The sequence below is a fragment of the Meleagris gallopavo genome, chromosome 4, assembly GCF_000146605.3.
Source record: "Meleagris gallopavo isolate NT-WF06-2002-E0010 breed Aviagen turkey brand Nicholas breeding stock chromosome 4, Turkey_5.1, whole genome shotgun sequence".
In the NCBI taxonomy this organism is placed as follows: Eukaryota; Metazoa; Chordata; class Aves; order Galliformes; family Phasianidae; genus Meleagris; species Meleagris gallopavo.
The window spans coordinates 61,135,601-61,148,358 of record NC_015014.2 but is presented as its reverse complement, the minus strand read 5'-3'; the positions used below and the strand labels follow the sequence as shown (position 1 = coordinate 61,148,358).

The window sequence follows — 12,758 nt, the reverse complement described above, 5'->3', positions numbered from 1 at the left end:
AAAAAAAAAAAAAAAACCCACAACAAAAACAACAATGAAAGCACTGTAAGTCTTTGTTTTTCATGAAATCATTAACTAGTGTATCTTGCACAATGAATTAAGAGACATGGAAACAGTTGCAGTATATAAAAGAGCCAGTCCGAAAATATGCCCTATATGATCATTAATTTTATAAGGAAGGAGATGTGGTCCATATATGTTACTGGGTTGGGACATTGCTTAATTAGAATATGGGATGTGTTAATTTGTCAGCCTCTTTCATTTCTAGAATGAGTAGTAAATAAAGGACAGCTGCATGGTTTTGTAACAAAACTGATATGATGTCTTGAAGATGGATGTTGCTGTACGAGTCCTGCACGGTGTGTGGGCTGCTGTGGGATGAATGAAAACCAGGAAGCTGTTTCCCTTTGGTGACAGGGACTCAAAATGCTTACTGAATGCAACAAATTGATGTAGTTTAAGATATGCAGGGATCTTCAGATGAAATGTCATGGCTTGTCAGTGTGGTCAGATGATTATGTGACATTTTATGTTTCAGTAACTCTCAGTGTACCATGAAATTGATGGATGTATGTTTTGGTTTTTTTTGTTCCCTTTACCACAAGGCCTTCTGGTACTGTTAGCTGTCCAATTTGCATGGATGGCTACTCGGAGGTAAGGATCCACATCGTCATTTGTTTTTCTTGTTGTTTTCTTTTCAGTGGGAGGGAGAATGGGGAAGAAGGTGAACTGCACAACTCCGTTAGGACACGTGGGACGGTACAGACAGCTAGGTTGAAGTGCAGGCGTGGGTTCTAAGGTAAAACTAGGTAGTAGCATGTGCAGGGGGAGGAATAGGTTATTACAGCAGTAATGTACTGATTGTGGGAACCAAAGCAGTGCCAGTAGACTGGCAGAGCTGCATTCCTTGTTTGCCTGCTGTAGGGAGCCTGCTTTAACAGGGGTTGGACTCGGTGATCTCTAGAGGTCCCTTCCAAGCCCTACAAGCTCTGTGAAACACCTGTTGTGGTTTCTTTCCTTCCAGATCGTGCAAAGTGGACGACTTATTGTGTCAACCAAATGTGGCCACGTCTTCTGTAGTCAGTGCCTCCGCGACTCTCTTAGGAACGCCAACTCCTGCCCAACTTGTAGGAAAAAACTCACTCATAGACAATACCATCCGATTTATATATGAGTACTTACATTTCTCAGGACAGATTCAACTGGATTTTGGGGAAAAATGTCATGTTTTCAATGCTCTGAAGATTTGAGGAGCAGCAGGTTGTGCACACGTCCAAATAAAACTGATTTTTTTGAGAATAACTCGAGGAAATAACTTTCCTTCTACTTTTTTAATGCGTGAATAAGAGGGGTCTGAATATTTTGTTATTTCTTATTCTTGAAATTATTCCCACCATTGCGTACAGATATGAAATAGTTACCTATCAAACAGATGAACAATTTGCCATTTCATTACGCTTTAATTTTTATCCTAAAACTTGCTCGTTATGTATTGCTTCCTGCTAAATCATCTTTGCCCAGGTAGAATAAGTTCTGTAACAATGGATCATTTCATCATTAACTAAATTGATGTCCAGGACAACGCAATAAACTAACCTGCTGTTAACCAGCAATCAGATGGTTGGTTGTTTTTAAGCAGGCAGCTTGAACATGTAGATGTCTTTATGGACTCCATGAGATCTGAAACACATAGCCCAATTTGCAGCATGTACAATGTGAGGATACTGCCATGAATTCCTGTATTTGAATCACAACACTGAATTTATTTTCTGTTTTCTAATGTGATGAGATGGTCTCTTGGGTTTCCTGCAGTTCTACAGAGCTCTGTCTCCTTGTGGCTGAGGAGAAGGTAGTATTCTCTAGGCTTGCTAGTGATGAATGAGAAGTAAATTGTATGCTTTCCTCTTGTCAGCTGAATACCAAACTACCCAGGCAGATCTTTTTACTGTATCAAGTGTACCCAATGCAATGCCTCAAATTCAGTCCATTCACTTCATTGCTCTCTTCAGTTGCTGTACTGACACACCTGACTGGTTTTAGCCTGATGCGTAGGATTAAGATTTAGATAATTATAATGCTATAAATAGAGAGGGACAAGGAACTTTATTTAATCTCTTTGCTCTAAAGTCCATGCATCCTTCTTTTTGTGTGTGATGCTACCTGTCCTGGGAGAGAGCTCTTCTGTTTGAACAAGGCAGGAATGCACAGCTTTAGGCACTGTTGTCTGGTTACTTTTTTTTTTCCTAGAGCAGAGTTAAAAATGTCTACTTAAAACCAGCTGAAATCTGCAGGCTGATGTGAAATTCCAGATGAGCTGATGCAAATAGGATAATAAGCAAGATAATTAAAATTGGTGTTTTATGGTCCACATATGCTGTAGCTGCATCTATGAAGGCTGAAATTCGGTATGTAAAGTAAATCCAGAATGAGACTGTCAGGTACCTTTTGGAAAACTGTTGATTATGAAAAGCCTTAGGAGTAGCATTCTGGGCTCTGGGCACAATGTGACTGTAGAATGCATTCAGTTAGCAGTAGACCTGATACTTCTTTGCTGACTTGTCCTAGGGATCGGTAGGAAGCCTTTAATTAAACCAGCTCTTTTAATTAGCCATCTCAAGTTCTCGATTGAAGATTGCATCCCAAGTCTCTTATTAGGATGTTGAGGGGTGTTACTGGGTGTAATAAAGCATCCCAAACTGTGTTGGGTAAAGGTCAGCTGCAGAACAGCAATACCTTCCTCAGCGTGTTCTGGGGAAGCTTGGGTTTGGCCCTGCTACCAGCAAAATGCAGGTCCTGCACTGGGGCAGTACTGTGACTACCAAGAAGTTACACATCTCTCGTTCCTTTGCGCCTCAATGGCAACATGAACTCATAAGTGAAGGAACACAGCAGTCTTAGGGTAGCTCAGCGACAGTGAGGGCTGGAAGTTCTGTTCCAAAAAAGGTGGAATGATGAAACAGTCCTAAAGATGACTTAAAATATGAATGAAGAGAAGAAGCAGCCCAACATTAAACTGTGAAAATATTTAAAGGCTGTGAAGGGGGAAGGAACTTCAGGCCAGTTTTCCCAGGGTGGCTGCTGCGTCAGAAGGATGGTAATGAGAGAGTTTAATGGATTACCTCTGGACGAGGCTGTGTCACATCCGTGCAGCTTCCATAGTTATTAGCTGTAGCCTGACATGACTTTGCACAACTCCCTCCATGTAAATACCACTTTATAGTTTGTGCTTCAGTAGCCCTAATTGGAATCTAGATACCCAAGCTATAAAATATTTAACAAAAAGTTTGTTTTTTTGTTTTTTTTTAGTCTTTTGTGTACCCTGTGAAGTGCCACAAATCTGTGCATCTTAAACTTTAAGTTCTCAGTATGTGGACAAATGCTAACTTGCATTTTCCTCTTTTTGTTAAAAGAAAAAGGAAACCCCGATATATTTGCGTTCCAGTGATGTTTCACATTGGCAAGAGCTGATAGATAATATAAGGACTTTTTCCATTCTGTAAATGTATGTCTCGTTGTATATAGTTCAATTTTTCCTGTATTTAATTGTATTCATGTCTGTATGTCACATCTATGTTGGACTCTGCTGGTAAGCAAACAGCTCTTTCAACAGGTGGAAATAAAAAATAATTTGCTCAATCAAGTATTCTTCCTTTTAATTGCTGCTGACACTTCCAAGGATTCCAAAGGACCGCCGTGTGCAGGGGCTGCTGCTGGGTGTTGGCAGAGCTCCTGGTGCTGCTTGTGAGAACCGTGGCTGTGTGAAACACACTGGGAGGGTGGCAGGGAGCAGTCGCTGTCATTTCATTTCTGCTCCAAACAAGCCAGAAAGATGCCACTGCCATCTAATGCTTTCCTCATGCTTCTGATTTGCCTTCCTTATTCTTTCTAAATGAAGCTCCTGCACTGTAAGGAGAGGGGAAACAACATTTCTGTCCAAACTGCCCAGTCGTGTCTGTGTAAGCTGTTTATAGAGATGTTAGCTAGTATCACATACTATACAAATGCCCCACATCAGAGGTCTGCATGTAATCTTGTTTATTCCGTTGGTCCGGAGGCCATTGTGTTAGGATGGACCTGCTTCTGAATTATGATGCTGCTAATAAAACTCCTGAAGTGTGTGTGTGTGTTTTCTACTGACCTTTGTTGCTGTGACTGATGTTCTAACACAGTTTCCCTAAATTGTTTATTAATGGCAAAAAGGATCACAGCTTCTAATTCGGCTGCCAGTGTTTCACACACGTGGATCGTGCAAACCTTCATGCCTCCTCCTTCTTGCTGCTGTGCAGGCAGATGCATTTTAAAACAGCCTAGGGTAAAGGTTTAGCCATTCAATGAACAAGGCTCTTTAAAAGCTTCGTTTCTAATCTGCCAAATGGGTATAATGGGTGGGTATGGTGCAAGTCTTCCAGTGTTGAAGAAAATGCCTTCTGTGTGCTGCAGTGCGATGGGGGCTGAGGACCACTGGGAAGTGGCTGCAGAGCTCTGATTAGTGAAGTGCTTGCTGAGGGCTGGCTTTACACTACTTCTGGCTGAAGTACATTTGAGGGGCTTCTGTAAGGGTGAGGGCTCTGCCGGTCAATGCAGTTCACCAGCTTTGCTATCTTTTCATGTTTCCCTTCTCCAGCCACTCACATTTAGTGCTTCTGCCATGCTGTCCAGCGGGGCCTCACTGCTCTGTTGCTGTTCCATTTCTGTTAGGGTGTCTGAGACAGCTCATTTCAAAATGATTTTGAAAGCAAATGTTTCGTATCTCTACATTTATGCTCTCCTATAAACTGATTTTATACTAAACATTATTTCTGCCACCTGGCTGGGTGTCAGACTACCATGTAACCTTCTTGCTCTTACCTCTGTGCTTCCACATCTGCAGCCACAACCACCTACGGTGTCCTTCTGCACACCCACATCTTTGAGAGAGCCTTTGGGCATTGTGCTGCTGCTATGGCTGCTCCGTTTCACCTCATGTTGATGGTGAGGACTGCAGTTCACCAAACCAGGATGCAGTGCGGGGTGCAAGCAGAGAAAACTGTGCTTTAGCTTAGGTCCAAAGCTTAGGATCTCTGGACCTCACCTCGTTGATGCCCTTTTCTCCCAGTAAGCACAAGGCAGTGCGTCCCTTATGTGTGTACTGTAGTTCCTCTCCAACCCTTAGCAGCCTTAGGGACACCAAGAGAAGAACAATGGGGACAGCTGGGGATCCTGGTGGTGCATAGGGAGGGGAGCTGTGGGTTCTACTCAAATGATCTCAGTGCCAACAGAGAGATTAACTGGCAGTGCTGGGACGGTGCTGTCTCACAGATCTCCCCTTAATGGCTCCAGGTGGCCAGAAATCTTGTCTTTCTACTGCTATAAAGGAGCTGAAACTCTGCTAGAGGAAAATAATGGGTATTAATTTGGGGAAGAGTGGTGGTTTGGATGGAAATAAAATTGCTGTGCTTGACAACGCGCTGGGGTAATAAGGTAAAGCAGTGAATTACTTAAAGCATTGCTGAAGGGGAGGGCTGTGAGGTGGGGTGAAACGTGCCATCATCTGTTTAGCAACCAATAATGCAAATTGCAAAAAGAAAGAGAAGAGGAGAGGGAAATAAATTAACTTTTGAAAACGCTGTTGAGGTAATGGGGAGGTAATGGTTTTCCTGACATTTGCTGTAAGAATGTGGTTGTTAATCCCACAGCCCTGGAGGGACTCCAGGTCAGTAGGTGCCACCTGCCAGCTGAGGGGATGGGGTGGGTCAGGGATTGGGAGTGAAGGCTGAGTTTAGTGAGATGGACTGCACATGTGGATAGGAAGATTCCAGCAATGGCTCCCCACTTTGTTAATTTTACATGGAAATCCAATCAGTTTCACATTGCTGTACAGCAGACTGATGTATCATTTCAAGTCTGGGTATGATTAATTAAAAAGAAACGTGGCTCCTGAAAGCTGCGTTTCGTATCTGCCCTTATCTGCCTCACGCCTGTTCCAAGCCCTGCGCATGCCTTGAGGAATTATAAGTCAATAAAAGTGAGCGTGTTGCAGAATTTCAGCATGCTGGAGGCAAACTAAAAGACTGCGACATTCATGAGCAGATGTAAACATCAAGAGAGATTTATTCTGGAACAGCGTTGGTGTTCCCTGGTGCTCCCTGTGCCGTTAGAGCTGATGGATAAATGCATAACCTGCCAGTATACACCATGTGCTGCTGGACTGATGCTGTCCCTAATGCAGGTGCATATTGTGCTCTCTGGATGTACTGTGGTGCTATTGGAAACTCCAGCCCACGCAGCAAAGGCGACACATGCCAATGGGCCGATGACTGCTCTCTGGCTGCCCATGCAGTATTGCAGCTCATTGTTTCCCAGTGTTTAATTTGATTGTGAACTCTAGGAGGCTGGACAAAACTTCCCTGGGAAGAGGTGACCTAAAAACTGAGTGTGGGGTTGCTGTTATTAATTCACAGAATCACAGAATCACAGAATCACAGAATTGTAGGGGTTGGAAGGGACCTCTAGAGATCATCGAGACCAACCCCCCTGCCAAAGCAGGTTCCCTACACCAGGTCGCACAGGTAGGCGTCCAGGCGAGACTTGAATATCTCCAGAGAAGGAGACTCCACAACCTCCCTGGGCAGCCTGTTCCAGTGCTCCGTCACCCTCACCGTGAAGAAGTTCTTACGCACATTCGTGCGAAACTTCCTATGCTGCAGCCTATGTCCGTTTCCCCTCGTCCTGTCTCCACGTACCACTGAAAAGAGACTGGCCTCACCACTATGGCCGCCACACCTCAGATATTTATAAACCTGGATCAGGTCCCCTCTCAGTCTTCTTTTCTCAAGGCTAAACAGACCCAGTTCACTTAGCCTTTCTTCATAGGGGAGATGCTCCAGGCCCTTCACCATCTTTGTGGCCCTCCGCTGGACTCTTTCCAAGAGATCCCTGTCTTTTTTGTACTGGGGGGCCCAGAACTGGACACAGTACTCCAGATGAGGCCTTAGCAGGGCAGAGTAGAGGGGGAGGATCACCTCCCTCGACCTGCTGGACATGCTCTTTTTAATGCACCCCAGAATTCTCCTTTACAACGTCTGGCATCAGTTGCTGGAGGCAGTTGGCACAGGTGAACTCTTACTGGAAATCACCGTCCACCCTGTGAGACTGGATGCTAATGTGATGCTAGCAAGAACTGTGGGCTACATCCAAGTGTGTGCAGGATACACTTAAGGTTTCCCCACAGACTAACAGAAGGAAAACTGAAAGGAGACAAACCTTGTCTGGGGTGAGCTTCTCTTTGTTTTTGTAGGGAACCAACTGAAATGTTTCTATTAAGCAAGCATCCATTGCCTGCAAAACCACAGAGCGTTGTGAAATTCTGAGCTCAAGGACGTCAGTAGAAAGACTCCAGTGTGGCTGAATCAAAATAAATGCGGTTTGTTTGCTGCAAACCTCTGGAGAAGAAATTGCAGAAATATGTTATTCCTGAAGAACTTCTCTGAGATCTGAGGAGGCCGTAGGGCCATGAGGGGCCGCGTGCTTCATAGAAAGGAGTGCACACCTCGATCCACACAGCATCTTCCTCCCGTAACCTCAGCCTCAGTGGGAGGCACCAACTGCATTTGTATCCATTGCATTAGAGGACAGTGCTAGATGAGGATTAAATGATTAATTTTGTTGTTTACAATGGAGTTGCAGTGCTTATTCCCAGGTGCAAAGGCTCGAGCTGCATTAGAAAACATTCACCATCTCCCAAAATAAATGCCCTAATTTGTCTTTTCTTCTTACCGGTATTTAAAAAATAATTACAAACGGATCTTTTCTTTTTGCTTTTCCCTATTTCCTTGCAAACAATGGCTTGTCCAAGGACATCTCCCGACTACAGCTGCTGCTACCTGCAAGGGAATATTCAGCAGCCTTCACCCCAGGATCACCTTGGAAACGGTGGAGCAGCTTTCTGCAGCGTCCAGAGGAGAGCTGGATGTTGTGCAGGGCAACAAAAAGGACAGTGCTCCAGAGCCTCTGTCTGCTTGGCCACAGCACCCAGGTGCAGGCATCCTGGCTTGGGCTGATTCCTCACATCCACCCTTGACTCCTCAGCCTGGGTATGGTGGGGTGAGTATTTCCTGCACGTTCTGGGGCTGGGAAGTGGTTTCAAGTCTTGTATTGATACCAGAGATGGAGGTTTCCAAGCTCTCCGCACTGCAGCCCTTGGCATCTCATTTGTTATCACAAGGAGTTTTGGCACTGTGTCACAGAGGGAGCTCACTGCTACTGCAGCCAGGAAACTGGCCCCACCAGCCGGGGGTGAGTGGTGCACAAAATCATAGAATCATAGAATTGTGGAAACCAAGAATGGCTTGGTTTGGAAGGGACCTCAAGGATCATGAATCTCCAACCCCTCTGCTACATGCAGGGCCACCAACCTCCACATTTAATACCAAACCAGGCTGCCCAGGGCCCCATCCAATCTGGCCTTGAACACCTCCAGGGACAGGGCATCCACAACCTCTCTGGGCAGCCTGTTCCAGTACCTCACCACTCTCTCTGTAAAAAATTTCCCCCTGACATCCAACCTAAATCTTCCTTCCCTCAACTTAAAACCATTTCCCCTCGTCCTGCAGTTATCAAGCCTTTCAAAGAGTTGATTCCCCTCCTGTTTGTAGGCTCCCTTTAGGTATTGAAAGACTGCAATGATGTCACCCTGCAGCCTTCTTTTCTCCAGGCTGAACAAGCCCAGCTCCCTCAGCCTGTCTTCATAGGGGACGTGCTCCAGCCCCCGATCATCTTTGTGGCTCTCCTCTGGACACTCTCCAGCAGCTCCCCGTCTTTCTTGTATTGGGGGGGCCCAGACCTGGACACTCGAGATGGGGCCTCACAAGGGCAGAGTGGAGAGGGAGGCAACGTGTATGTTCTGCCTCTTGTGGAGAGGGCTTAGGTGTTAATGATGCAGCAGAAGGGAATCATAGATGCCTAGAACAGTTTGAGTTGAATCCTTTAAAGGTCAACTGGTTCAATTCCCCTACGATGAACAGGGAAACCTACAGCTCCATAAGGTGCTCAGAGCCCCATCCATCATTATCTTGAGTGTCTCCAGGGCAACCGCCTCTCTGGGCAACCTGAGCCAGTACTTCACCACCGTTAGCATAAAAAACTTCTTCCATATATCTAATCTAAATTTCCCCTTTGTCCTATCACAACAGACCCTGCAAAAGAGTCTGTCCCCTTCTATCTTCTACCGCCCTTTAGATACTGGAAGGCCCCTGCCCAGCCGTAGGCATAGCATTTGTCTTGCTAAGAACCAAGGGGATGCCCCTTGTTTTGTCTGTTCACTGGGGAATTACTCAGTAGCTGTGCTATTGATGTGGCCTTGGGAGTGGTGGGAAGGGATTGCATGTGATAACCATAACGAAGTGAAAAGCATTAATTAGTGTAATTATTTGGTGGAGCAGAACTCTTTTGTCAGAACAAGCTGAGTTCATTGGGAAGATAACCCTGTTTGCATTGTTTTGCTTTTATTTGTAGGATCAGAGACAGGCACTGGGCACTGAGAACATCCCCAGTGCTGTGAGGCCAACTTCCCCCACTGTGATGTCAATGGGGAAATAAGAGAAAACAGGCAATGGTGTTGCCATAGTGACTCTGAGGTTAGACTTCTGGAAAAGGGAAAGGTTACAGGAATCCGGGTGCATCCAAAGTGTTAATTTTTAAGAAAATACTTCAATTGTTTTTTTTGTTGTTGTTGTTTGTTTGTTTAAGATTTCTTCACTTGTGCAGAGAAGCATGGATGACCTCGCATGCGTTGCATGGGGCATTTGGAGACCACTTCTGTGCTGAACTGTAGGACACAGGACCCACAAAGATGCACTGCCCTTGCACATGGGCCTCATGATGTAGAAGAATGAGTAGGTCAAAAACCTGACATATTTCTCGTCCTCTTTGTCTTTTGCCACTATTCTCCTAACCAAACTTGTGCTTTCCACTCATATCATCCTATCTTCTACCTCTTCTTCCTTCCTCAGATCGCTGAGCTTCTTCATGAGCAAGCAAATACAACCAGTCCCTGCCCTGGCCCATGGCTGAACTCAAATACTCTCACATTTCCCCACAAAACCCCCTGTGATCTCAACAGCTGGCAGCTATCTGACACCAGGTCCCAGCATCACAGGCTGCACAGTGCCCTCAGGAATGCCCACCGCATATCTCCTCTGCTTTCCCTCTTCCTCCTGCTATTACCAATAATTATGGCTGAGGGTGTGACAAGGCCATCATTGTCCCAGCTCTCCAAGGACAACACGAGGGAAATGCTGTACAAACTCACCAGAGGTAACCAGTCAGAACAGGTACTTATTTCTACAGTTTAGCAGCAACAGGGAGAGCTCTTGCCAGTTTTACACAGCTAAAAAATGGTTTGGATTCTTAGGAAAGTGGTCACTTTAAAACCTAGGAGGGGAATAAGATTTGACTTTAGCACTCAAGAACATGCCTAGGGTGAAATCAAACAGTGGTGTCTCCCTGAATTATAGACAGGCAGTGTCCTACTGATGCCCCATCCCTGGAGGTGCTCAAGGCAGATTGGATGCCCCCTGGGCAGCCTGATGTGGTGGGAGGCACCCAGCCCATGGCAGGGGTTGGGGCTGGGTGTGCTGTGAGGTGCTTCCAACCCAAACCATTCCGTGATTCTATTAAGTGGGAAGTACTGCAGCTCCATTGGCTCACTGAGACAGTCTTTGAATTGCAGCATCTCGCCCTGCAACAAGACGCTGTGCAGGAAGTGGTTCCATAGCTTTTGTAAGGCTTTAACAAATTGCTATGGGTTGGTAACTGGTAGAACTCGAGCATTTATTAAACTGCTATAAGGTAACTGTTCTAGAACTTTACTGCCACTTTAAAAAAAAAAAAAGAAAAAGCTCTTAAACTGATTGAATAAATGCTTGAAGGATGGTGCTTCAGCAAACCACTACAAATGCTGTCACAAGGCAGTGGGAATACATCTGTTTGCTGCAGGAATGCTGAGCCATCTTTTCTCATGATAACAAAAGAAGCATAAGCTTTTAAAGCGCTGTCAATATTAGATAGCACTTCTTAAGTTGTTTTAGAGAGATTTGATTTGTGCTTCATATATTTTCCACCATAGTATTCCTCTGACTTCTTACATGATGCTACTGCTATGTTTTGCAGGAGAGAACCATCGTTTATTTCAGCTAAGGCAGCTTTTTGACAGACCAACCTGCTCTGTAGATAATGAGCCTTTCCAGTCGTCCATGATTTATTGTGAAAACAAAATGCTGGATAACATACTGGAGAAGCTCAGAAGGAAGACTTGCAGAGTGTTTGTATTTCCAAGGTATACAAGGGAACCTGAGGCCAATGAGGTTAAATAAATGCTCAGAGTCAGCGGGGCATTGGGCAAAAGAGGAAACCCAAGCCCTGCACGCCCCTATATAGAGCAATAGCAGCAAGTGCTGTCGGATGGATAACCTGGGTTAGACTGATTTCTAAAGGACCTTTTCAACAAAAGTCTTCTGTCAGGAAACAAATGTCAGGCACCCCCCCCCGCTAGCTTCCTAAGCTTTCACACTGCCAGAGAGAAATTGTTCTCTTTGACAAAGATTTCAAATCCATTCAGGCTGAATCTGCTTTCCCTTCTGGATTTCAGTTATTAAGCATTATTTTTTTTTATCTCTGGTGCATCCAACCACCATATGTTCTTAAATAAAGCCACTTTCCACTTCTTCCCTTTGTGCTTTGAGGCAAGTAGAATTGCTGGAAATGTAGACACGCAGAAGGGTGCCCCTCCTTTGGGAAATGCAGGATTTCTAGGTAAATCTTCAGCACAGAGTACCTCTCATGCAGTTCTTGAAGTGCATGATGTACTGTGGAGTGTCTTTATATACCATTTACTTGCAAGCGTGTAATGAAATATCCTTTCTTTGTCCCAGCCTGGTTCCAATTGTGTCACAAAGACATAAAAGTATTCTGATAATACACCCATCTCTTATCTGGCACAATAGCAAGGTTTTAATTTTGAATGGGATGACTAAAGGTGCTTCATTAGCCAAAAGGAAGAGCTGTTATATGTCCTGGAGAAGCTGAAATGGAATGGAATACTCCTACAGCATGAAATAAGCATTTATAAATCTATCATAACCAAACACAGCTCCAGTCTGCTTCTTCCAGCTTCAACTGGCAAGAACTGGCTGCCATAATGGGGATGTTTTAAAAGTGGGAAGAAAAAAATCTCATTTTTCAGTTCCTCTTTGCTCAGGTACCAATGAGCCACCCCAGAACAGGCTGCTCAGAGAGGTCATAGAGTCGCCTTCTCTAGAGATATTCAAAGCCCACCTGGATGCTTTCCTTTGTAACCTCCAGTGGGGAACCTGCCTTGCACGGGGTTGCACTGCAGGATCTCCAGAGGTCCCGTCCAATTCCTGTGATTCTATGAGGAAAAGTGAGCCTTGGAAACACAATTTCTGACTACTTAATGCTGTGTCACTGTCTCAGTTCTGTTCAAAATTCTTTGGACACCATTCCGGAGAGAACTGGGACTACATGAGAGGAGGACTGGTACAAAAGGCAGAAAGCTGCTGCTTTTGTGGCCTAGCTTTCCACTATTTACCAATCAAAAGGGCAGAAATCAATGGAGTAGTGCACCGAGCACTTGACTTTGAGACTGCATTTATAGGGTCTCTCTCGGTGTTCTTAATAACATTGAGACCACTGAAACTCAGCAGCTGCAGCCCCGTGCTAACAGTCTGTGCCCAGTAACAGTGCATGTTAAGAAGCCCAGC

General features: G+C 45.0%; 2 long non-coding RNA genes across 3 annotated transcripts; both read left to right on the top strand.

Annotated features, from left to right (window-relative positions):
* The first annotated feature begins 25 nt into the window (after nt 1-25).
* LOC109367434 lies at nt 26-3,640 on the top strand. The gene is made up of 2 exons (XR_002114570.2): nt 26-654; nt 1,025-3,640. It is a non-coding gene; the product is annotated as an uncharacterized LOC109367434 (long non-coding RNA).
* Nucleotides 3,641-9,286: 5,646 nt separating this feature from the next.
* Nucleotides 9,287-12,117, top strand: LOC109367585. Of its 2 annotated transcripts, none has more exons than XR_004159769.1 (4): nt 9,287-9,614; nt 9,727-9,872; nt 9,990-10,310; nt 11,149-12,117. It is a non-coding gene; the product is annotated as an uncharacterized LOC109367585 (long non-coding RNA). The 2 variants fall into 2 exon arrangements; XR_004159768.1 differs by having other exon boundaries at nt 9,289-9,614; nt 9,990-10,293.
* The last annotated feature ends 641 nt before the right edge of the window (nt 12,118-12,758 follow it).